The sequence below is a fragment of the Macaca nemestrina genome, chromosome 17 (assembly GCF_043159975.1).
Source record: "Macaca nemestrina isolate mMacNem1 chromosome 17, mMacNem.hap1, whole genome shotgun sequence".
Lineage (NCBI taxonomy): Eukaryota > Metazoa > Chordata > Mammalia > Primates > Cercopithecidae > Macaca > Macaca nemestrina.
The window spans coordinates 68,461,521-68,487,007 of record NC_092141.1 but is presented as its reverse complement, the minus strand read 5'-3'; the positions used below and the strand labels follow the sequence as shown (position 1 = coordinate 68,487,007).

Genomic DNA, 25,487 nt, shown 5'->3' with positions numbered 1-25,487 from the left:
GGGTTCACGCCATTCTCCTGCCTCAGCCTCCCGAGTAGTTGGGACTACAGGCGCCCACCACCGCACCCGGCTAGTTTTCTGTATTTTTTAGTAGAGACGGGGTTTCACCGTGTTAGCCAGGATGGTCTCGATCTCCTTCCTGACCTTGTGATCCACCCGTCTCGGCCTCCCAAAGTGCTGGGATTACAGGCTTGAGCCACCGCGCCCGGCCTATTTATATATTTATTTTAGACAGAGTCTTGCTCTGTCACTCAGGCTGGAGTGCAATGGCACAATCTTGGCTCATGCAACCTCCACCTCCTGGGTTCAAGCAATTCTCCTGCCTCAGCTTCCTGAGTAGCTGAGATTATAGATGCCCGCCACCACGCCTGGCTAATTTTTTGTATTTTTAGTAGAGACAGGGTCTCGCCATGTTGTCCAGGCTGGTCTCGAACTCCTGACCTCAGGTGATCCACCCGCCTCAGCCTCCCAAAGTGCTGGGATTACAGGCGTGAGCCACCGCACCCAGTCTTTTTTTGTATTTTTAGTAGAGACGGGGTTTCACCATGTTGGCCAGGCTGGTCTTGAATTCCTGATCTTAGGTGATCCACCCAACTTGGCCTCCCAAAATGCTTGGGATTACAGGCGTGAGCTACTGTCCCCAGCCTGTGTCAGATTTTTCTCACTGTCATGATTTTTGCAAAGGCAATTTCAACAGAACAGGGCCAGCCCCCTTAAAACCCCGTCATGCTCCCTTCCAGTAACTATTCTGCCTGCCAGGTAACCACTATCCTTACTTCTTCTTTTTTGAGATAGAGTCTTGCTCTGTCACTCAGGCTGGAGTGCAGTGGCGGGATCTTGCCTCACTGCAACCCCTGCCTCCTGGGTTCAAGCAGTTCTCACAGGCACATGCACCACGCCTGGCTAATTTTTGTATTTTTAGTAGAGACAGAGTTTCACCATATTGGTCAGGCTGGTCTCAAACTCCTGACCTCAGGTGATCCACCTGCCTCATCCTCTCAGAGTGCTGGGATTACAGGTGTGAGCCACTGTGCCCAACCCACTGTCCTTACTTCTTCTTCTTCTTTTTTTTTTTTTTTTTCTGAGACGGAGCCTTGCTCTATACCCAGCTGGAGTGCAGTGGCACAATCTCTGCTCACTGCAACCTCTGACTCCCTGGTTCAATCAATTATCCTGGCTCAGCCTCCCGAGTAGCTGGAATTACAGGCATGTGCCACCACACCCAGCTAATTTTTGTATTTTTAGTAGAGATGGGGTTTAGTGCTGGGATTACAGGTGTGAGCCACTGCATCCGGCCTATCCTTGCTGCTGCTGCTTTTTTTTTTTTTTTTTTTTAGTTTCACTCTTGTTGCCCCAAGCTGGAGTGCAATGGCACGATCTCAGCTCACTGCAACCTCTACCTACTGGGTTCAAGCAATTCTCCTGCCTCAGCCTCCTGAGTAGCTGGAATTATAGGCGTGCGCCACCACACCCAGCTGATTTTTTTTTTTTTTTTTGAGACGGAGTCTCTCTCTGTCACCCAGGCTGGAGTGCAGTGGCCGGATCTCAGCTCACTGCAAGCTCCGCCTCCCGGGTTTATGCCATTCTCCTGCCTCAGCCTCCCGAGTAGCTGGGACTGCAGGCACCCACCACCTCGCCCGGCTAGTTCTTTGTATTTTTTAGTAGAGACGGGGTTTCACCGGGTTAGCCAGGATGGTCTCGATCTCCTGACCTCGTGATCTGCCCGTCTCGGCCTCCCAAAGTGCTGGGATTACAGGCTTGAGCCACCGCGCCCGGCCGATTTTTTTGTATTTTAAGTATAAATGGGTTTTCACCATGTTAGCCAGGCTGGTCTCGAACTCCTGACCTCAGGTGATCTGCTCACCTCGGCCTCCCAGAGTGCTGGGATTACAGGCATGAGCCACCGCGTCCGGCCAACTGTCCTGACTTCTTTTTTTGTTTGTTTGTTTGTTTTGTTTTGTTTTGAGACGGAGTCTCACTCTGTTGCCCAGGCTGGAGTGCAGTGGCACAATCTCAACTCACTGCAACCTCTGCCTCCCAGGTTCAAGTGATTCTCCTGCCTCAGTCTTTCGAGTAGCTGGGACTATGAGGCACCCGCTCACCATGCCCGGCTAATTTTTTGTATTTTTGATAGAGACGGGGTTTCGCCATATTAGCCAGGATGGTCTCGATCTCCTGACCTCGTGATCCGCCCACCTCAGCCTCCCAAAGTGCTGGGATTACAGGCGTGAGCCACCGTGTCCGGCTTTTTAAAATTATTTTGTTTGTTTGTTTGTTTATTTTGAGACAGAGTCTCACTCTGTTGCCCAGGCTGGAGTGCACAATCTCGGCTCACTGCAAGCTCCGCCTCCCGAGTTCATGCCATTCTCCTGCCTCAGCCTCCGGAGTAGCTGGGACTACAGGCGCCCGCCACCATGCCTGGCTAAATTTTTTTGTATTTTTAGTACAGATGGGGTTTCATGGTGTTAGCCAGGATGGTCTCGATCTCCTGACCTCATGATCCACCTGTCTTGGCCTCCCAAAGTGCTGGGATTATAGGTGTGAGCCACCGCACCCGGCCAACTGTCCTTACATCTAACTGCATGGATTAGTTTTGCCTGTTTTTTTGTTTTTGTTTTTGTTTTTAAACATGGTCTTGCTCGGTCACTCAGGCTGGAATGCAGTGGTGCAGTGGCGTGATCACAGCTCACTGCAGCCTCAACTTCCCCAGGCTCAAGTGATCCTCCCACCTCAGCTTCTGGAGTAGCTGAGACTCCAGACATGTGCCACCATGCCTGGCTAATTTTTGTATTTTTTGTAGAGGTAAGGTTTTGCCACATTGCCAAGGCTGGTCTTGAACTACTGAGCTCAAGTGATCTGCCCACCTTGGCCTCCCTAAGTGCTGGGATAACAGGCATGAGTCACTGCACCTGGCCTGTTTTGCCTGTTTTTGAACTTTTTGTAAATGGAAACTTTTGTGAGATCCATCTTGTGTGTAAATGTAGATTGTTCATATTCATTGCAGCATAATGTACTATTATGTGAACCTAACACAATTTATCTAGCTATTCTACGGTTGACAGGCATTTTGGGTAGTTTCTAGTTTTTTGGCTTATTATAAATAGTGCTGCTATGAATACTCTAGGACAAGTATTTTGGTGAACATTTGTACACATTTTTGTGGAATTGCCATAGAATTCCAAAGTCATAGTATATTCATAGGTTCAGCTTTAGTAGTGTAGTGGCGGAAAGGTGTGATACCTTTCCTCATCCATCATAAGGGTCATAGCTGACACTCCTATAACAAAAGCCAGATTAACAAGAGAAGGGCATAACCAAGTTATTTATTTATTTATTTATTTTTTTTAATTTTTTTTTTTTTGAGGCGGAGTCTCGCTCTGTCGCCCAGGCTGGAGTGCAGTGGCGCGATCTCGGCTCACTGCAAGCTCCGCCTCCTGGGTTCCCGCCATTCTCCTGCCTCAGCCTCCCGAGTAGCTGGGACTACAGGCGCCGCCACCACGCCCGGCTAATTTTTTTGTATTTTTAGTGGAGACGGGGTTTCATTGTGTTAGCCAGGATGGTCTCGATCTCCTGACCTCGTGATCCGCCCGTCTCGGCCTCCCAAAGTGCTGGGATTACAGGCTTGAGCCACCGCGCCCGGCCATAACCAAGTTATTTAACCAAAGTTTTATGTAACACAAGAGCCTTCAGAAATGAAGACCTCAAAGGGCCAAGTGCGGTGGCTCATGCCTGTAATCCCAGCACTTTGGGAGGCCGAGGCAGGTGGATCAGGAGGTCAGAAGTTCAAGACCAGCCTGACCAACATAGTGAAAACCAGTCTCTACTAAAAATACAAAAAAAATTAGCTGGACATGGTGGTGGACACCTGTAGTCCCAGCTACTTGGGAGGCTGAGGCAGGAGAATTGCGTGAACCTGGGAGGCGGAGGTTGCAGTGAGCTGAGATTGCACTACTGCACTCCAGCCTGGGCGACAGAGTGAGACTCTGTCTCAGAAAAGAATAAAAATAGAAGACCTCAAAGGGCCGGGTGCGGTGGCTCACACCTGTAATCCCAGCACTTTGGGAGGCTGAGGCAGGCGGCTCACCTGAGGCAGGCGGATCAGGAGTTCGAGACCAGCCTGGCCAACACGGTGAAACCCCATCCCTACAAAAAATACAAAAAGTTATCCAGGCGTGGTGATGTGCTCCTGTAGTCCCAGCTGCTTGGGAGGGTGAGGCATGAGAATCAGTTAAATATGGGAGGCGGAAGTTGCAGTGAGCTGAGATCATGCCACTGCACTTCAGCCTGGGCGATGGAGAGAGACCCTGTTTCACCAAAAAAAACAAAACAAGGCCCGGCGCGGTGGCTCACGCCTGTAATCCCAGCACTTTGGGAGGCCAAGACGGGTGGATCCTGAGGTCAGGAGATCAAGACCATCCTGGCTAACACGGCGAAACCCTGTCTCTACTAAAAATACAAAAATTAGCTGGGCGCGGTGGCAGGCGCCTGTAGTCCCAGCTACATGGGAGGCTGAGGTGGGAGAATGGCGTGAACCTGGGAGGCAGAGCTTGCAGTGAGTGGAGATTGCGCCACTGCACTCCAGCCTGGGCGACAGAGCGAGATTCCATCTCAAACAAAACAAAACAAAACAAAAAAATCTCAAGACCCAAGGACAATTGTCGGCTTTTTTTTTTTTTCTTTTCTTTTTTTTTTTTTTTTTTTGAGACGGAGTCTTGCCCAGGCTGGAGCGCAGTGACCGGATCTCGGCTCACTGCAAGCTCCGCCTCCCGGGTTCACGCCATTCTCCTGCCTCAGCCTCCCGAGTAGCTGGGACTACAGGCGCCCGCCACCTCGCCCGGCTAGTTTTTTTGTATTTTTTTAGTAGAGACGGGGTTTCACCGTGTTAGCCAGGATGGTCTCGATCTCCTGACCTCGTGATCCGCCCGTCTCGGCCTCCCAAAGTGCTGGGATTACAGGCTTGAGCCACCGCGCCCGGCCAATTGTCGGCTTTTATGCTTAGCTTCAATGCAGAATGGACACGCCGTGTAGAATGTGATCAGACAAAAGGGGTATGATGTAATGTAACAGACTGAGCGGGGAACCCAACAAGGCTTGTCGGTTCAAATTCTTCTTGGCCTCCCAGTGTAACATTCCTTCCTCCAGGGTATTCCTTCCTGGTTCCTCTGGAATGAGGGTCTTCAAGGGGGAAGAGAGAGGGGGAAAGTGACATTTCTGGTTTCATGGCTTGCTTTGGGGGAGAGGGGTTCTAGTTTCTGTGACCTGCCTTGGGGAAGAGGAAATTTTATTTCTATGACTCGCTTCAGGGAGAAAGGGGCGGGAGACACGAGGGCAGGAGAAGGTCAGAGAGAGACTTTGCTTCTGCGGCCTTCCAATCTCCTTTAGTTCAAAGCACTCAGCACACCAAAGCTCCATACTTTGGGACATTGTTTTCTTTCCTTCTTTTTTAAAGAGATGGGGTCTCGTTCTGTCTTCTAGGCTGGAGTGTAGTGGCATAATCATAGCTCACTGCAGTCTCCTGAGTAGCTGGGACTACAGCCACCACACCCTGGGATATCATTTTCTGAGCCTCAACAGTAGATATTGCCAGTTTTGCATAGTCCGCTGGGTGCGGTGGCTCATGTCTGTAATCCCAGCTCTTTGGGAGGCCAAGGCGGGGAGATCACTTGAGGTCAGGATTTGAGACCAGCCTGGCCAACATGGTGAAACTCCATTTCTACTAAAAATACAAAAATTAGCCAGGCATGGTGGCGGGTGCCTGTATTCCCAGCTACTCCGGAGGCTGAGGTAGTAGAATCTCTTGAACCTGGGAAGTGGACATTACAGTGAGCCGAGATCACCCCACTGCACTCCAGCCTGGGCGACGGAGTGAGACTCTGTCACAAAAACAACAAAGTGATTTATGCTAGTTTACAGTTGTAGGCTGTGAGAATTTTAATATTTTATTCAACAGGTACAATGATGTTGTTTACTGTGTTATTTTAGTTACATGTTATTTATTATTATTTCCAGGTATTTTCAGGGTTTCCACCCTGGTCATTTTATTTTTTTCACTTAGTTTTTTGAGACAGGGTTTCACTCTGTCGCTCAGGCTAGAGTGCAGTGGCGCGATCTCAGCTTACTGCAGCCTTGCGGGGCTTGAGCGATCCTCCCACCTCATGCTTGGAGTAGCTAGGATCACAGGTGCGTGTCACCACACCCGGCTAATTTTTATATTTTTTGTAGAGATGGGGGTTTTGCCATATTGCCCAGGCTGGTCTGGAACCCCTGGGCTCAAGCAATCCATCTGCCTAGGCCTCCCAAAGTGCTGGAATTACAGGCGTGAGCCACCGCATCCATCCCACACTTGTCATTTTAAATACATCTGTAGAGAGGCAATGTGATAAGACGTGGGGACAGACTACAGCAATCACAGGGAGAAGTACTTAAATGCTCCTAGGCCAAGCAGGTCATGAAATGATTTAAGTAGCTGAGTGGGGACATTGCCTACCCGGACAAGGTGACTCAAGAGGAGCTGCCATGTGAAAAGAGCAGCTCAAAGTAAGCACGTTTTGACTTTTTAGGGAGGCCAGAAATCTGGATTTTAATATTTTGGTAATTAATTCATATTTTTGGAAAACACCATACTGGCCACAAAAAAACTGGTCAGTGCATTAGATGCCTAGCCTTCAAGTTTTCCACTCTGCGGCTAGCCCTTAGGGCTTGGCTTTGGGTTGGGGAGTTTGACTTGCAGCAAGTAACCTCACTTGTTAGCGCTTAATTTCCTCTGGTCAAAAGGGCAAAATAATAAAAGCCTATCCATCGGCATTCTGATGCTCAGATGAGATAATTCCAGAGGTCGCCCGTCTCTTTACTAAGCCTTCCTTTATTAGCCAAAGTCTCACTCTACTTAAAGCATTTGGAGAATTTTCGGTTTCCTACTGGGCATTTTAAAACTGGGGATTCCTATGCATGAAAAATTTTCCCAAGTCCTCTGAATGGGACCCTGCTGGGATGCAAAGCGTTAAGAGGAAATAGCCTATTAGGGTCTTGCTAATCCGAGAAGTTCAGGACTTGAAAAGTATCTAGAGCACTTCTAAGAGCCCCGACTCAAAGACGCTAGGGTAGCTAGATCCACCCAGGGCCCGTCAGATCCTCGAGGAATTGTAGAGCAGAACCTAAGAGGAGACATTAGCATCCCGTGCTACAATGGACCAAGGCCTCGGCGGAGCGCGCAGAAGACAACTCTGGGCCCGCTGAACCAACCCAGGATACCCAGGTAAGGCGAGAACCCACGGCGCCGTTAGCGGCCAGCTCAAACTGAGGCGCGGCTAGCAGGGGACTCTCGCCCGAAAATCAGCTTGGAGGAGAACTGCCCGGAGCGAAGTCTGCGCCCACCCGGGGTCCAAACTCCACGCGGGTGACTCACACGCGCGCCGCGCCTCCCCCGCGTCCCGGACTATCCGAGAGCACGGCGAGGACTCGACCGCGAAAAGTTGGCGCTCCCGTCGCTTCCCGCGCGTTCCGGGGCGCCCCCTCCCACTCGAGCGCCACGTGCCGCGCGCCCCCCGCTCCCGGGCCGCGGCGGGATGCCCCCGCCCCCACCGCAGCGCGCAGTGCGCAGGCGCCTTCCCGCGGGTCCCGGCGGCGGGAGCGGGAGCGGGAGGCGGCGGCGGCGGCGGCGGGAGCGGCTTCTGCCTCGGCTGGAGACTGAGGCGAAGGCGGCAGCGGCGGAGGAGGTGGAGGAGAGGCGAGGGTGAAGGCGAAGGCGATGGCGACGCTGGGCACATGAGGCCGCGGCCGGCGGGACGGGCCGAGGCCCGGCGGAGGAGGCGGCTCCGGGGGAACCCGCCGCCGGGTGAGGGGCGGCCGCAGGGCCGGCTGAGGAGAAGCGGGCCAGGGGCGGGGTCCCAGGGGGAGGCGGGAGAACTCGTGGGGAGCCCGAAGATGGGCCGAGGAGCACCTCCGGAGGTCCAGGGAAGAGCGCGGCCGGAGCGGGGGGAGGAGGGGGGCGCCGCCGAGGGGTTCCCGCCGAGTCCGGAGGGGCGTCGCCGGCCCGCGTCCTGCCACTGCCCCCGGCGCACCCTCCCTCTTTGTCCCCAAGCGCGCGGCTCCCAAATCCGGAGGGAAACAGCTCGGGGGTGTCTTGGGCTGCGGAGTTGTCGGGGGACTGTCGGGGAGCCCGGGCAGAGGCGGCGCGCACCCGGCGGTGCCGACAACTACCCGGGCGGTTAGGGGCGCAGGGCGGAGCCGGGCCGCCCCTCGGCACCCGGGCGCTTCGCGGGCTGCTCTTTGTCTCCCCGACTTCGGTCCCTGAGTCTCCGGCCGCTTTCCGCATCTTCCCGCTAGAACTCCTGCCTCTCGGGGGTTAGAGGAGGGTTAGTTCGAGGGCTGGAAGCGGGAAAGCGGGGCGGAAGGACTGGGCTCATCGCCTTCTGATTAACTCGTTTTCTTTACTTAAAATGACTTTTCCCCCACTTTGTCAAACTTTAGAGAACGTGTGTGTGTGTGTGTGTGTGTGTGTGTGTGTGTATGTATGTGTGTATCCTTAAGTCTCTAGCTTCAAAATTGAGTAGGCGCTACCGCTGTGATTGTGTGTGTGTGGCGCTACCGCTGTGATTGTGTGTGTGTGTGTGTGTGTGTGTGTGTGTGTGTGTATCCTTAAGTCTCTAGCTTCAAAATTAAGAGTAGGCGCTACCGCTGTGATTGTGGGCAGTTGTGTGGTTGTCGACTGCGTTTGGAGCTCTGAGTTGAGAAGATTTACGTGAATGTATGGTTGAGATTTTTTTTCTTTTTTTGCGATTGTCTGATTGGGAGTACTTTTCCCTTGCGAAATGGGCGAATTTGGTTTTTCTTTTTGTTCTTCGAGAACTGGTAGTAATACGGATTTCATTGTGCTCATGCTTAATTTTGTTAACATCAAGACAATGTGAAATCGAGTAAGTTTGAATAAGTTCTGGCTGAGGGTATGCCTGATAAGTCTAAATTTGTTGTATGTTTGTGTCGTGTACACGTTCAAGTGAGTATATGAAAGCGCTATAAAAAATCAAACTACATAAATGAAAGGGATTTTAATTTCCTAATAAGCAGGAAACAGCATATCTCCAGTACATTAATATCTGTAGAAAAATGCGTTAATAATGTCATTTAGGAGTAAAATATTTCTCTCCCTAGGGAGGGTTTAGGTATTATTCAGAGTAAAAGAGTAAAAAAATTTCAACCTCAGAGGGTATGGAAAAAAAAACAGAAAAATACCCTTACTTCCAGAACTCCTGATTAAAATACTGTGAGTTGTGGGTTAAGTTTACTGATCTTTTTAAAAACTTAGCATAGAGTTGTATCACTGCAGTTGCTTTGGATGTCTTAAGTACTGTGTAATGGCAGAATTAAAGAAACACGAACTCTTCTGGGTAGAAGGTAAAAAGCTCCGATAAACAGATCTTAGTTTTAAGTTTTCCCCAGATTTTTGTGCCCTGAGTGCTGTAGGCAAAGGGCGTATTGAAGAGATACATAGAAGTTATATGCAAGGTCTGTTAATATTTGTCCTGATTTGTAATGGCTTAATATTATTTACTGCTTCAACTGTTGTGCAATTTTCCAAAGCATTTCAAACATCCTTTTCAAAAGTTAGCACTTTTAACTTTTGAGGTTGTGTGACTTAAGAATTGTTTTCTACCAGGTAGCCACCACAGTTCTCTTAAAAAAGAGCAAAGGACCTGGTAATTTTCTCTCTAATCAATTCATGAAGGTAAAACTGAGTTTTAGCTTTTAATTCAAAGGACTTAAGTTAACACATCTCCAACATAACAATCTTACTTATAAGCTATTATCCTTTGTCAATTAAATGTTATTCTTTTATTTGTGTAAGTCAGCCAAAGGGAAGGAATGCAGGGTTCTGTTTCTGATTAGTCCACTTCCCCCCAGGTCCAGGCTTGCCTATCAATCAGTTCAGTAACGAGGATCTTAGAATACAGGATATATAATTTAAATCCAGAGCATCATTATCTTAACAAATGAGTAGTGGTTGTTCCATGCCTAATTCAATGCAAAGTGATGAGTTCCAAAAAACTATTGCTTTATTTGCATTTCGTTCACATTTCAAAATTGGTGAGGTGTGTCCTTTTTTCTTTTTTCTTTTTCTTTCTTTCTTTCTTTTTTTTTTTTTTTTAAGACAAGACGTTGTTATGTTGCCCAGGCTGTCATAGTAACACTGCAGCCTCAAATTCCTGGGCTCAAATCATCCTCCTGCCTCAGCCTCCTGAGTATACCCAGCTAAGTTCTTTTTTCCCCTCCTTTCCTGTCCTGTCCTTCTTTCCTATAGTTAAGCTTGACTAGGGGGTATGATTACTTATTTCTGAACTTACGCTTTTATTGTAGTGTAGAAATACATGTGGCTTCTGTTCAAAATATTTGATAAAAAATTAGGCAAAGAAAAAGTAGGATTTTTTTTTTTTTTTTTTTTTTTGAGATGGAGTTTAGCTCTTGTTGCCCAGGCTGGAGTGCAGTGGCACTATCTTGGCTCACTGCAACCTCCACCTCCCAGGTTCAAGCGATTCTCGTGCCTCAGCCTCCCAAGTAGCTGGGTTTACAGGGATGCCCCACCACGCCCAGCTAATTTTGTATTTTTTAGTAGAAACAGGGTTTCACCATGTTGGTCAGGCTGGTCTCCAACTCTTGACCTTGGGTGATCCACCTGCCTCTGCCTCGCAAAGTGCTGGGATTACAGGCATGAGCCACCACACTCGACCAGATTATTATTTTTGTAAGACCATTCCTTTGAGAATAGGTATGAGAAGATAGATTTTGGCTGGTATCATTAACCTGAAATTTAGACAGAGAAAACAGTTCTGAGCTGTTAATATCAGCTGAGTGGCAACAGTTGTTTTTCAAACATACTACTATAGCTGATGAGTTCAGCTCGTGTTGAAATAAGGACCTATTAAAATGTATTTTTAAAAATATTTTTTAAGATTTAATGCAAAAAATTTTAAGTACAAAAAACTAGCTGGGCATTTGAGCATTGCTATTTTCTACAACTCCAAAGAATGAATGACCTGTTAGTACTGGCTGGCATACAGTTATACATTCTTGAATTTTACAAGTACTGTAGTTGGCTGAGAGCACTCCTTGGCAGTAAAGGTTTATCTTTCAGACCTGTGGAATATGTTGCCGAAAGAGTTTTCCTAAAACAAGGATATGATTATCTCTTTGCAGGTAGCATTTTACTTCTAAAGAAATGAAATGGGGCCAGGAGTGGTGGCTCATGCTTGTAATCCCAGCACTTTGGGAGGCCGAGGCGGGTGGATCACCTGAGGTCAGGAGTTCAAGACCAGCCTGGCCAACATGGTGTAAACCCCATCTCTACTAAAAATACAAAAAATTAGCTGGGTGTGGTGGCAGGCGTCTGTAATCCCAGCTACTCGGGAGGCTGAGGCAGGAAGATGGCTTGAACCTGGGAGGTGGAGGTTGCAGTTAGCCAAGATCGCATCACTGCATTCCAGCCTGGGTGACAGAGTGAGACTCTATCTCAAAAAAAAAAAAAAAAAAGAGAGAGAGAGAAAGAAATGAAGTATTCTGGGAAATGAATTCTTCTCCAGCTCTCAGTTGAAGCTTTGTTCTTTGAGGCTATATTGCTTGTAACACCAGCACAATTTGGACAAAAGCATTCTGGTGCCTATTAAGTCATTCAACTTCTTTTTTTTTTTTTTGAGACTGAGCCTCACTCTGTCACCCAGGCTGGAGTGCAGTGGCAGGATCTTGGCTCACTGCAACCTCTGCCTCCTAGGTTCAAGCAATTCTCCTGCTTCAGCCTCGTGAGAAGCTGGGATTATAGGTGTGTGCCACCATGCCCGGCTAATTTTTGTATTTTTAGTAGATAAAGGGTTTCACCATGTTGGCTAGGCTGGTTTCGAGCTCCTGACCTCAGGTCACCGCAGCCTCTCAAAATGCTGGGTTTACAGGCGTGAACCACTGTGCCTGGCCCTTTTATTTTTTTGAGACGGAGTTTTGCTCTTGTTGCCTAGGCTGAAGTGCAGTGGCGCAATCTCGGCTCACCACAACCTCTGGCCCCTGAGTTCAAGATTCTCTTGCCTCAGCCTCCCAAGTAGCTGGGATTACAGGCATGACCCACCATGCCCGGCTAATTTTGTATTGGTAGAGGCGGGGTTTCTCCATGTTGGTCAGGCTGGTCTCCTGACCTCAGGTGATCCACCCGCCTCCGTCTCCCGAAGTGCTGGGATTATAGGCGTGAACCACTGCGGCCAGCCCTTTTTTTTTTTTTTTTTTAAATAATTGAGACAGAGTCTTGTCCTGTTGCCCAAGCTAAAGTGTAGTGGTGCTCTCAAGAGATCCTTTCACCACAGCATCACGAGTAGCTGGGACCACAGGCCCACACTGCCATCATGCCCAGTTAATTAAAAAAATTTTTTTTGTAGAGACAGGGTCTTCTTGTGTTGCCCAGGCTGGTCTTGAACTTCTGGGCTCAAGCAGTCCTCTTGGCTTCTCAAATATGGGGATTACAGACCAAGGCACCTGGGGATTACAGACCAAGGCACCTGGCTCCTTTTTTTTCCCCCCCAAAACATGTAAGCACTTGATTAAAACAAAACAAAAAAAATAGTTGGACTCTTTCTTTTCCCCTTTCTCACTATTGCACTTGACTAATTTTTTTTTTTCTTTTAAGACAGAGTCTTGTTCTGTCATCCAGACTGGAGTTGCAGTGGTGCAATCTCAGCTCACTGCAACCTCCGCCTCCCGAGTTCAAGCAGTTCTCCTGCCTCAGCCTCCCAAGTAGTTGGGACTACAGGCACATGCTGCCACGCCTGGCTAATTTGACTGGTTTTTTTTTTTTTTTTGAGACAGAGCCTCACTCTGTCACCCAGTCTGGAGTTCAGTGGCACACATGTAATCCCAGCACTTTCAGAGGCTGAGGCTAGAGGATACCTTGAGCCCAGGAGTTTGAGACCACCCTGGGCAACATAGTGAGGGCCCTGTCTCTGCAAAAAGTAATTTGAAAATTAGCTGGATGTGGTGGCATACACCTGTGGTTTCAGCTGCTCGGGAGGATGAGGCAGGAGGGTTTTTTGAGCCCAGAAGTTGAAGGCTACAGTGAGTTGCGATCATACCATGCACTCCACCCTGGTTGACAGAGTGGGACAGTCTCTATTTGCAAAAAGAAAAGAGGCCAGGTTGTCAACCCGGGAGGCGGAGCTTGCAGTGAGCCGAGGTTGCGCCACTGCACTCCAGCCTGGGCAACAGAGCGAGACTCCGTCTCAAAAAAAAAAAAAAAAAAAAAAAGAAAAGAGGCCAGGCATGGCGGCTCATACCTGTAAACCCAGCACTTTGGGAGGCCAAGGCAGGCGGATCACGAGATCAGGAGTTCAAGACCATCTTGGACAACATAGTGAAACCCTGTCTCTACTAAAATACAAAAAATTAGCTGGGAGTAGTGGCGCGCGCCTGTAATCCCAACTACTCTGGAGGCTGAGGCAGGGGAATTGCTTGAACCCAGGAGGCGGAGGTTGCAGTGAGCCGAGATCGCGCCACTGCACTCCACCCTGGCGACAGAGCAAGACTCTGTCTCGAAGAAAGAAGAAAGAGCCCGGCACAGTGGCTCACACCTTGTAATCCCATCACTTTGGGAGGCCAAGGTAGGCAGGTCATGAGATGAGGAGATCGAGACCATCCTGGCTAACACTGTGAAACCCCGTCTCTACTAAAAATACGAAAAATTAGCCAGGTGTGGTGGTGCACGCTTATAGTCCCAGCTACTTGGGAGGCTGAAGCAGAAGAATCGCTTGAACCTGTGCGGCGGAGGTTGCAGTGAGCTGAGATCGTGCCACTGCACTCCAGGCTAGGCGACAGTACAAGACTCCATCTCAAAAAAAAAAAAAAAAAGGAAAAAGGTGCCAGGCATGGTGCCTCACACCAGTAATCACAGCACTTCAGGAGGTCAAGGCAGGAGGATTGATTGAGCCCAGGAGTTCAAGACCAACCTGGGCAATATGATGAGACCCTGTCTCTACAGAAATAAGAAATTTTAAAAAAGAAAAAAAAAGAGGAAAGAGGCCAGGCACGGTGGTTCATGCCTGTAACCCCAGAACTTTGGGAAGCCGAGGCGGGGGGAATCATGAGGTCAAGAGATAGAGACCATCCTGGCCAACATGGTGAAACCCCGTGTCTACTAAAAATACAAAAATTAGCCAGGCATGGTGGCACACACCTGTAGTCACAGCTACTCGGGAGACTGAGGCAGGAGAATCACTTGAACCCAGAGGTTGCAGTGAGCCAAGATCACACCACTGCACTCAAGCCTAGTGACAGAGCAAGGCTCCATCTTAAAAAAAAAAAAAAAAAGGCCGGGCGCGGTGGCTCAAGCCTGTAATCCCAGCACTTTGGGAGGCCGAGGCGGGCGGATCACAAGGTCAGGAGATCGAGACCACAGTGAAACCCCGTCTCTACTAAAAATACAAAAAATTAGCTGGGCGCGGTGGCGGGCGCCTGTAGTCCTAGCTACTCAGGAGGCTGAGGCAGGAGAATGGCGTGAACCCAGGAGGCGGAGCTTGCAGTGAGCCGAGATCGCGCCACTGCACTCCAGCCTGGGCAACAGCGTGAGACTCCGTCTCAAAAAAAAAAAAAAAGAAAGAAATGCATAGGGTTTCAGAATAAGTTTTAATGTTTTTCCTCTGTATAAATGGGATAAACTTCACACACCCCTATTCTTATCCTCTAATCTCTAAACTATATTCAACTTCCAAATAGTTACAGAGATTATTTTCATCCACATCTGTGTAGTATTTATCAGTTTTGGCTTGATTGTTATTACTTAACTAATGAGTGATAACATTCCTTTTGGGAATGTTCAGAGTAAATTAGAGCTGAACCCTATTTTTAGGAATTCCCCTTGAGTCATTCGTGGACTTGGAATTCTTTTTTTTTTTTTTTTTGAGACGGAGTCTCGCTCTGTCACCCAGGCTAGAGTGCAGTGGCCGGATCTCAGCTCACTGCAAGCTCCACCTTCCGGGTTTACGCCATTCTCCTGACTCAGCCTCCTGAGTAGCTGGGACTACAGGCGCCCGCCACCTCGCCCGGCTACCAGCTAGTTTTTTTGTATTTTTTAGTAGAGACGGGGTTTCACCGTGTTAGCCAGGATGGTCTTGATCTCCTGACCTTGTGATCCACCTGTCTCGGCCTCCCAAAGTGCTGGGATTATAGGCTTGAGCCACCATGCCCGGCCGGACTTGGAATTCTTAATTGCCCATCCAGAGTAGGTGTTTATTTGGATTCAAAATTTTCCTTCCTGAAATTATCCATTCTGTGGCTTCAGTTACCATATATATTTTGAATACTGCCACATTTTTATCTGTAACCAGACCTCTTTTTTGATCCTGGCTGCCTGTTCCACATCTCCACGGAGATACTCAGAGGAGGTAATTTGAATTGCGTTGTCCAAAGTGAGCCCTTGATCTTGGCCCCACACCTAGACTTTCTTCAGTGTACTCTATTTTTATTAAGTGGCTCTATCATACAATTTACTGAAGCCGGGCTCTTTTTTTTTTTTTTGAGATGGAATTTCGCTCTTGTTGCCCAGGCTGGAGTGCAATGGCATGATCTTGGTTCCGTGCAACCTCTGCCTCCTGGTTTCAGGTGATTCTCCTGCCTTAGCCTGCCAAGTAGCTGAGATTACAGGTGCCTGCCACGATGTCCAGCTAATTTTTTATATTTTTAGTAGAGATGGAGTTTCACCATGTTGGTCAGGTTGGTCTCAAACTCCTGACCTCAGGTGATTCACCTGCCTTAGCCTCCCAAAGTGCTGGGATTATTTATAGGCGTGAGCCACCACAGCCTAATTTTAGAATATTTTAATTCTGTCAATAAGAAACCTGATACCCATTAGCAGTTACTCCCTATTCCCCCCATAATGGTTGTACAATATTCCATTATGGAGGTTATACCATGAATTATATATGTTTCTTATAATAAATGCCCTGCATTTGTTTAGGGTAAATTACTAAATGTGGAATTATTGATTAAAGGATATAAGCACTTTAAAGTTCTTGATAACTATTGCAAAGATGCCTTCCAGAAAAGTTGTACCAGATGACGCCATTGGTGTATGATGGTATGGGTGTTTTTTTTTTTTTTTTTTGAAACAGTTTCTCTCTTGTTGCCCAGGCTGGAGTGCGATCTTGGCTCACTGCAACCTCCACCTCCCAGGTGCAAATGGTTCTCCTGCCTCAGCTTCCCGAGTGGCTGGGATTACAGGCACGCACCACCACGCCCACTAATTTTGTATTTTTAGTAGAGACAGGATTTCGCCAATGTTGGTCGGGCTGGTCCCAAACTCCTGACCTCGGGTGATCCGCCTGCCTCAGCCTCCCAAAGTGCTGGGATTACAGGCATGAGCCACCGCGCCCGGCCGATGGTATGGGTTTTTAAAAAGAAATTGTGTATCTTAAACGTAGTCATATTGGAAAATCATACATTTATTTTTGTCTTAGACATGTTCGTTTTTCTAGACTGAGGGTTGTTCAGAACAGTTGGTTTGACCTAATCTTAGGCTGTTTTGGACATATGTTCCAATATTGTCCTCTTTGCATGAAGACAGTTCCACTTAGGATATGTTGTGAATGAATATATTATTCCTATCCCAGGTTCCTCATACTTCTCCAGCTGGTTCCTGAAGGTTCTTACATTCAAATAGAATGGCTTTTTGCCAGCGAAAATTGGCACTTCAACCCACAATGGTGCCTTTTGTTTCCTCATTGGTTGATACAGCCAAGATCTCAAACTACTCTCTCCATGAGGTTTTATGATTTGATTCAACACAAATTATATTTTAGGTTTTTCAAATATTGTTCATAGCCAAGAGCTCTTTTGAAAACAAGTTGTTTTCATGTTTGTAGCACATAGATTACTATTTGCTGTTTAGCTGCCATAATGCTTTTGCTTAGAAATTGTCACTAGCTAGTTATTAAACATCTATTATCACTCATGTGGAATTAACTTCCACTTAAAACGTTCCAGTTAAACAACACTTCATTGTAAACCCTTTAATTGATTCCTTGTCTTTGCACATAAAGCAGTCGCGTTCAGGGGTATGAGTCACTAGCGCGATTCTTAGTGGATTGCTCAGCTCATGAGCTGGGATGCCTAGATTATTAATACCTACTTTGGAATTACAGTGAGTCAATATTGAAATTTTTTAGTTTAGTTCAACCACAAATTTTCTGAAATGATTGTTTGGGAAGTGCCTTTTTAAAATTTTAACATCTTGTTATATTGTTTAATTTTACTGCCAATACTTTGCTTTTTTCCTATCCCTAGAGTTTTAAGTTCCACATAATTTATCAGTTTGGTGAATTTTACTCTGAGATAGTTTTCATCAGATGTAAATGGAAGAGATTTTAGAAATCATCTAACTTGATATTTTTCATTTATTACAGAAATTAGGATATGGAAAGAACTTATTTCTGAAGTGCATGGATTACATTCTGGGATTAGAATCTCTTGCCTTCTAGTCCATTGCTTGCTTAGTTTCACAAAATTCAAGGTTAAGAATCACTTTTCACGGCCGGGCACGGTGGCTCAAGCCTGTAATCCCAGCACTTTGGGAGGCTGAGACGGGTGGATCACGAGGTCAGGAGATCGAGACCATCCTGGCTAACCCAGTGAAACCCCGTCTCTACTAAAAAATACAAAAAACTAGCCGGGCGAGGTGGCGGGCGCCTGCAGTCCCAGCTACTCGGGAGGCTGAGGCAGGAGAATGGCGTAAACCCGGGAGGCGGAGCTTGCAGTGAGCTGAGATCTGGCCACTGCACTCCAGCCTGGGCGACAGAGCTAGACTCCATCTCAAAAAAAAAAAAAAAAAAAGAATCACTTTTCACCCAGGCGCCGTGGCTCACGCCTGTAATCCCAGCACTTTGGGAGGCTGAGGCAGACGAATCACCTGAGGTCAGGAGTTCGAGACCAGCCTGGCCAATGTGGTGAAACCCTGTTTCTACTAAAAATACAAAAAAAATTGGCCACTGTGGAAAACAGTGTAATGTTCCTCCACCAATTAAAAATTACCATATGATGGAGCAATTCCACTTCTGGATGTTAAAACAAAAGAACTGAATGATCAGTCAGGTGTGGTGGTGCATGCCTATAATCCTGGCTACTTGGGAGGCTGAGGCAGGAGAATCACTTGAACCTGGGAGGCAGAGGTTACACTGAGCCGAGATCATGCCACTGCACTACAGCCTAGGTGACGAGGAGAGATTCTGCCTCAAAAAAAAAAAAAAAAAAAAAAAATTGAATTGAATGATTTGTTCACCCATGTTCATAACAGCATTATTCACAGTGGCCAGAGTTGTAGACAACCCAGGTGTCTGTCAACAGATGAATGGATTTAAAAAATGTGGTATGTACATACTATGGAATATTTATTCAGCCTTAAAAAGGAAGGAAATTCTTTTTATTTTATTTTTTTTATTTTTTTGAGACGGAGTCTCTCTCTGTCACCCAGGCTGGAGTGCAGTGGCGCGATCTCGGCTCACTGCAAGCTCTGCCTCCTGAGTAGCTGGGACTACAGGCGCCCGCCACCGCACCCAGCTAATTTTTTGTATTTTTAGTAGAGAGGGGTTTTCACTGTGTTAGCCAGGATGGTCTCCATCTCCTGACCTCGTGATCTGCCTGCCTCAGCCTCCCAGAGTGCTGGATTACAGGCATGAGCCACCGCGCCCGGCCGAAGGAAGGAAATTCTGACACATGCTATAACGTAGATAAACCTTGAACACATTATGCTGAGTGAAATAAGCCAGACACAAAAAGAGAAATACATAATTCCATTTATATGAGATAATTAGGTAGTCAAAACCATAGAGAAAGTAGAATGGTGATTGCCAGGGGCTGGGAGAAGGGGAAATGGGGAGTTACTGTTTCTGGGTCTAGAGTTTCAGTTTTACAAGATGAAAAAAATTCTGGGGCCGGGCGCGGTGGCTCAAGCCTGTAACCCCAGCCCTTTGGGAGGCCGAGATGGGTGGATCACGAGGTCAGGAGATCGAGACCATCCTGGCAAACACGGTGAAACCCCGTCTCTACTAAAAAATACGAAAAAACTAGCCGGGCGAGGTGGCGGGCGCCTGTAGTCCCAGCTACTCGGGAGGCTGAGGCAGGAGAATGGCGTGAACCCGAGAGGCGGAGCTTGCAGTGAGCTGAGATCCGGCCACTGCACTCCAGCCTGGGCGACAGAGCGAGACTCCGTCTCAAAAAAAAAAGAGAAAAAAATTCTGGAGGTAGTGGTGATGGTTGATAATGCTATGAATGTATTTAATACTTCAACTGTACACTTAATAAGATAGTACATTTTATGTGTATTCTACCACAGTAAAATAGTAAAAACAGGACGCAAGTTAATGGGGGGTTTTTAGTGCTTGATTTGAAAAACTTGAGAGGTTTTATTTTTTGTTTTCTTTTTTTAAATAGAGATGGGGTCTCGCCATCTTGTCCAGGCTGGTCTTGAACTCCTGAGCTGAAGTGTTCCGCCCATCTCAGCCTCCCAAAGTGCTGGTATTACAGGCGTAAGCCATCACTCCCAGCCAGCTTCTTCCCGCCCCACACCCCCAGATGGAGTTTTGCTCTTTTGCTGTATTGCCCAGGCTGGAGTACAGTGGTATGATCTTGGCTCACTGCAACCTCCGCCTTCCGGGTTGAAGCAATTCTCCTGCCTCAGCCTCCCGAGTAGCTGGGATTACAGGCGCCTGCCACCAGGCCTGACTAATTTTTGTATTTTTAGTAGAGACTGGATTTCACCATGTTGGCCAGGCTGGTCTTGAACTCCTGACCTCGTGATCTGCCTGCCTCAGCCTCCCACAGTGCTGGGATTACAGATGTGAGCCACCGTGCCTGGCCTTTTTTTTTTTTTTAAACATGAGACTATTAGAGACTTTTCCAAAGATACACTTAAAAGTGAATTTTTTAATTAATATTGGTTTTGTGATCTTCCTATTCTCAATGCCCAAATAAATTATCCTTCTTAATTAAATCATTTTTGTCAAAGATACCATTTATTCCTTCCTCCCCAGCTATGAAGAAAGCTTGTTTTATTTCGCTTTTAAACCTTCATTCCATTTTACATTTTAAGATCTTAAACTCTGAAATTTATTTATTTTCTTTCTGGTGTTTGTGCGTTCCTTTTTTTTTTTTTTTTTGGAGACAGAGTTTCACTCTTGTTGCGCAGGCTGGAGTGCAATGGCGTGATCTTGGCTCAATACAACCACCACCTCCCAGGTTCAAGCGATTCTCCAGTCTTAGCCTCAGCCTCCTGAGTAGCTGGGATTATAGGTGCCTGCCACCACGCCCAGCTAATTTTTGTATTTTTAGTAGAGAGGGGGTTTTACTATGTTGGCCAGGCTGGTCTCAAACTCCTGATTTCAGGTGATCCACCCACCTCGGCCTCCCAAGGTACTGGGATTATAGGCATGAGCCACTGTGCCCAGCCTTGTGCTTTTCTTTCACAGCTCTGATCCTAAAGATTGGGATTAGGGTCACATTGAACCTGTACATAATTCCATCTGTAATGTAATTCTTTTTTTTTTTTTTTTTTGAGATGGAGTCTCGCTCTGTCGCCCGGGCTGGAGTGCAGTGGCTGGATCTCAGCTCACTGCAAGCTCCGCCTCCTGGGTTTATGCCATTCTCCTGCCTCAGCCTCCCGGGTAGCTGGGACTACAGGCACCCGCCACCTCGCCCGGCTAGTTTTTTGTATTTTTTAGTAGAGACAGGGTTTCACCGTGTTAGCCAGGATGGTCTCGATCTCCTGACCTCGTGATCCGCCCGTCTCGGCCTCCCAAAGTGCTGGGATTACAGGCTTGAGCCACCACGCCCGGCCTGTAATGTAATTCTTTACTAGTGAGTGGTCAAGAAAGAGCCCAAACTCTAGTGCAAGACTGCCTGACTTCTAATTCTGGCTTCATTACTTAATAAGTAGATGATTTTAGGCAAATAATAAAGTTTTTTGGTTTTTGGTTTTTTTTGAGATGGAGTTTCGCTCTTGTTGCCCAGGCTGGGGTGCAATGGCACGATCTCGGCTCACTGCAACCTCTGCCTCCTGAGTTCAAGTGATTCTCCTGCCTCAGCCTCCCAAGTAGCTAGGATTACAGGCCTGCAGCATCACACCTGGCTAATTTTGCATTTTTAGTAGATAGGATTTTTCCATCTTGGTCAGGCTGGTCTTGAACTCCTGACTTCAGATGATCCGCCCGCCTCAGCTTCCCAAAGTGCTAGGATTGCAGGAATGAACCACTGCGCCTGGTCGGCAAATTATAAAGGTTTTTTTTTCCTTTCTTTCTGAGATGGAGTCTTGCTCTGTCATCAGGCTGGAGTGCTGTGGTGAGATCTCAGCTCACTGCAACCTCCGACTTCCTGGTTCAAGCGATTCTCCTGCCTCAGCCTCTCAAGTAGCTGGGATTACAGGCATACACCACCATGCCTGGCTAATTTTGTATTTTTAGTAGAGGCGGGTTTCTCCGTCTTGGTCAGGCTGGTCTCAAACTCCTGACTTCAGGTGATCCACACACCTCGGCCTCCCAAAGTGCTGGGATTACAGGCGTGAGCCACTGTGCCTGGCCGGCAAATTATAAAATTTTAAACCTAATTTCCTCATCTTTAAAATGAGTTTAATATTAGAATCTACCTGCTGAAATAATTCAAATAGTGTTCATTACATTCGATCTTCAAAAATCCTATGAATTCGGCTGGGCGTGGTGGCTCACGTCTGTAATCCTAGCACTTTGGGAGGCTGAGGCAGAGGGATGAGTTGAGGTCAGGAGTTGGAGACCGGCCTAGATAACATGGTAAAACCCTATGTCTACTAAAAATAGAAAAATTACTCAGGCGTGGTGGCAAGAGGCTGTAATCCCAGCTACTTGGGAAGCTGAGGCAGGAGAATTGCTTGAACCCAGGAGGCAGAGGTTGCAGTGAGCTGAGACTTCGCCATTGCACTCCAGCCTGGGTGACAGAGCGACACTCTGTCTCAGAAAACAAAAAACAAAACTATGAATTCTGTTTTACAGAAAAATGCGGTTTTTTTTTTTTTTTTTTTTTGTTTTTGAGACGGAGCCTCACTCTGTCGCCCAGGCTGGAGCGCAGTGGCTGGATCTCAGCTCACTGCAAGCTCCGCCTCCCGGGTTTACGCCATTCTCCTGCCTCAGCCTCCCAAGTAGCTGGGACTACAGGCGCCCGCCACCTCGCCCGGCTAGTTTTTTGTATTTTTTAATAGAAACGGGGTTTCACCGTGTTAGCCAGGATGGTCTCGATCTCCTGACCTCGTGATCCGCCCGTCTCGGCCTCCCAAAGTGCTGAGATTACAGGCTTGAGCCACCGCGCCCGGCTGGAAAAAAACGCGGTGTTAATATGATTCTGTTTGGATATAACCTATAGAAAGCTCTTGAGATAAGAATTTGAGAGAGAATTACGTAATTTATTACCATGTTGATGCCAGCCCATTTTAAAAATTCTGTTTTCTAGTGTAAGACAAGGTAGATTTGTGTCAAAGTTATTAGGAAATAGACTAAAAATAGCACATTTGATTTCTAATAAATGTTATATAAGCAAACATGATTTTCTTCAGTATTTAGGTTTTCTTTGTGTGAGTGAATCCTTTTGAATTATGGGCTACCATGAATTGCAGTATTCTTTTTAAAAAATAGAAGCCACTTTAGAAAAAAACAACTTTTGGCCGGGCGCGGTGGCTCAAGCCTGTAATCCCAGCACTTTGGGAGGCCGAGGTGGGTGGATCACGAGGTCAGGAGATCGAGACCATCCTGGCTAACATGGTGAAACCCCGTCTCTACTAAAAATACAAAAAACTAGCCGGGCGTGGTGGCGGGCGCCTGTAGTCTCAGCTACTTGGGAGGCTGAGGAGGGAGAATGGTGTGAACCCGGGAGGCGGAGCTTGCAGTGAGCCGAGATCACGCCACTGCACTCCAGCCTGGGAGACACAGCGAGACTCCGTCTCAAAAAAAAAAAAGAAAAAAACAACTTTTTAAACCTTCTAATTTTTTAAAGAATTGATACGATTCTATAAAAATAATAAAATTTGAAGGAAGTCAGTAAAATAAACTGAGATGTTTATATTAAATGTCAAATAATCAATGCCTATACTATATCAAGAGTACCTTCTGTAGACAAATAGGTAAAAGGATGGAAATAACCCACAAAGAGGTTGGATATATGAGGGGGAACGTATCCTACTGTCTTAGAAACATACAATTGACATGATTTTGAAATGCCATTTTGCATTTAGTAAAGGAGCATAATGCCAGTGCTGAAGAGGTGGAGGTGAAGTTGTTTTAAGTATACATTCATTGCCAGGCACTGTAAATTACTAGTGCCTTTTTTGAAAATCAAATGACAGTACAAAGCAAAAACCATGCAGATTTACATTGCCTGTGACCTAACAATACCACCTCCTAGAATTTATAGATACAAACTCAACTTGAGTTGACAAGGCATTTAGGATGTATTCATGAAGATATTAAGTATAAAAGTACATATAAATCAGTTGGATCCCAGCTACTTAGGAGGCTGAGGCAGGAGAATCATTTGAATCCAAGAGGTGGAGGTTGCAGTGAGCTGAAATCACGCCACTGCACTCCAACCTGGGTGATGGCGAGACCCAGTCTCAAAAAAATAATAATGAAAAATTGGGGCTTTACTAATTAGCAAAAGACATTGAGATATTTGGCCTCTACCCATCTCCACCTCTTGACTTGTGCTTCCATGTCATTTTCTATTTGTAGATGGAGTATGGAGAAATGATTTTTTATTCATAAGAGCCATTCACAGCTGACTCTCAGACTCTCAGCCCTTACACTGTAACTGAGTTTGTTTTCAGAAGCAGGGAAGCCAGAGAAGACAGGTCCTGAAAAAAAAATTTTTTTTTTTTTTTCTGAGACTGAGTCTTGCTCTTTCACCCACGCTTGAGTGAAGTGGCGCCATCTCGGCTCACTGCAACCTCTTCTCCCCGGGTTCAAGTGATTATCCTGCCTCAGCCTCCAAGTAGCTGGGATTACAGGCACATGCCACCACACCCGGCTAATTTTTGTATTTTTAGTAGAGATAGGGTTTCGCCGTGTTGGCCAGGTTGGTCTCAAACTCCTGACCTTAGGTGATCCACCCGCCTTGGCCTCCCAAAGTGCTAGGATTACAGGCATGAGCCATCGCTCCCGGCCCTATGTCCTGAATTTTAGGCACCTGTTCAGGTCCCTTGTGTAGACCATTTCCTCACTTGTGCACTGATTAGTTCTGAAGACTGAGGGGCCCCTCTGCAGATCTCCAGGGTTTTTTGTGTGTGAGTGAGTGAATCCTTTTGAATTATGGGCTTCCATGAATTGCAGCATTCTTTAAAAAAATAATTTAAGAAGCCATTCAAGAAAAAAGTAGATAAAATAATGGTTCAGGGCTGGGTGCGGTGGCTCATGCCTGTAATCCCAGCACTTTGGGAGGCTGAGGTGGGTGGATCACAAGGTCAGGAGATTGAGACCATCCTGGCTAACATGGTGAGGCCACGTCTCCACTAAAAATAAAAAAATTAGCCGGGCGTGGTGGCGGGCGCCTATAGTCTCGGGAGGCTGAGGCAGGAGAATGGCGTGAACCCGGGAGGCAGAGCTTGCAGTGAGCTGAGATCATGCCACTGCACTCCAGCCTGGGAGACAGAGCAAGACTCTGTCTCAAATAATAATAATAATAATAATAATAATAATAATAATAATAATAATTATGGTTCAGGAGAAAGGAAACTTCAGCGGAGCAAGAACCAGCTTTTTTTCACAGTGAGACCACAATTGGTAGTGACATATTCTATTTAGAAATGTTAATTCCAGAACCTGCCTTCTGCTTCTTGAAATGATCTTAATTTCTCTGGTGGAGTATTGTACTCTGTAACATTATAAGCCAATCCTTAATGCTTTGTTAATACATAGCTGCTGGGGAGGGGGCTTGCCTAGAGAATGAGTGACCCATTACAGAAATGAGGACTAATGTTTTCAAAATGTTTCCCAGACCACAGTCATCCCCCAGGAATTATTTGACATTTCACTGAGAGTAAGAATGGATAACTTGTGGCCAGGCATGGTGGCTCACGCTTGTAATCCCAGCAGTTTGGGAGGCCGAGATGGGTGAATCACCTGAGGTCAGGAGTTGGAGACCAGGCTGGCCAACATGGCGAAACCTCATCTCTCCTAAAAATAACACAAATTGGTTGGGCATGGTGGTGTGCACCTTTAGTCCCAGCTACTCGGGAGGCTAAGGCAGGAGAATTGCTTGAATCCGGGAGATGAAGGCTGCAGCGATCGCAGTACTGTGCTGCAGCCTGGGCGACAGAGACTCTTGTCTCAAAAAAAAAAAAAAAAAAAAAAAAAGTAACTTGGAAGGAGAGGAAAGGGAAGAGTATCAAAGAAAAACTTACTGACTCGATGGGTAAAAACAGTGGTGATACTGCCATTCATTTTAGGAAGCCCATGGTTCTTTAT

At 46.9% G+C, this 25,487-nt stretch overlaps 1 protein-coding gene across 2 annotated transcripts in view; it reads left to right on the top strand.

Annotated features, from left to right (window-relative positions):
• Nucleotides 1–6,841: 6,841 nt before the first annotated feature.
• Nucleotides 6,842–25,487, top strand: part of LOC105468938 (gap junction protein gamma 1) — a 33,086-nt gene continuing 14,440 nt past the window's right edge. Inside the window, exon 1 of one of the 2 annotated variants that reach the window (XM_011719427.3) lies at nucleotides 6,842–7,255. The gene's annotated coding sequence lies outside the window, so the exon portion shown is untranslated. Of the gene's footprint in view, nucleotides 7,256–7,660; nucleotides 7,835–25,487 lie in introns of those variants that run through there. The other variant, XM_011719433.2, reaches the window with a different exon arrangement.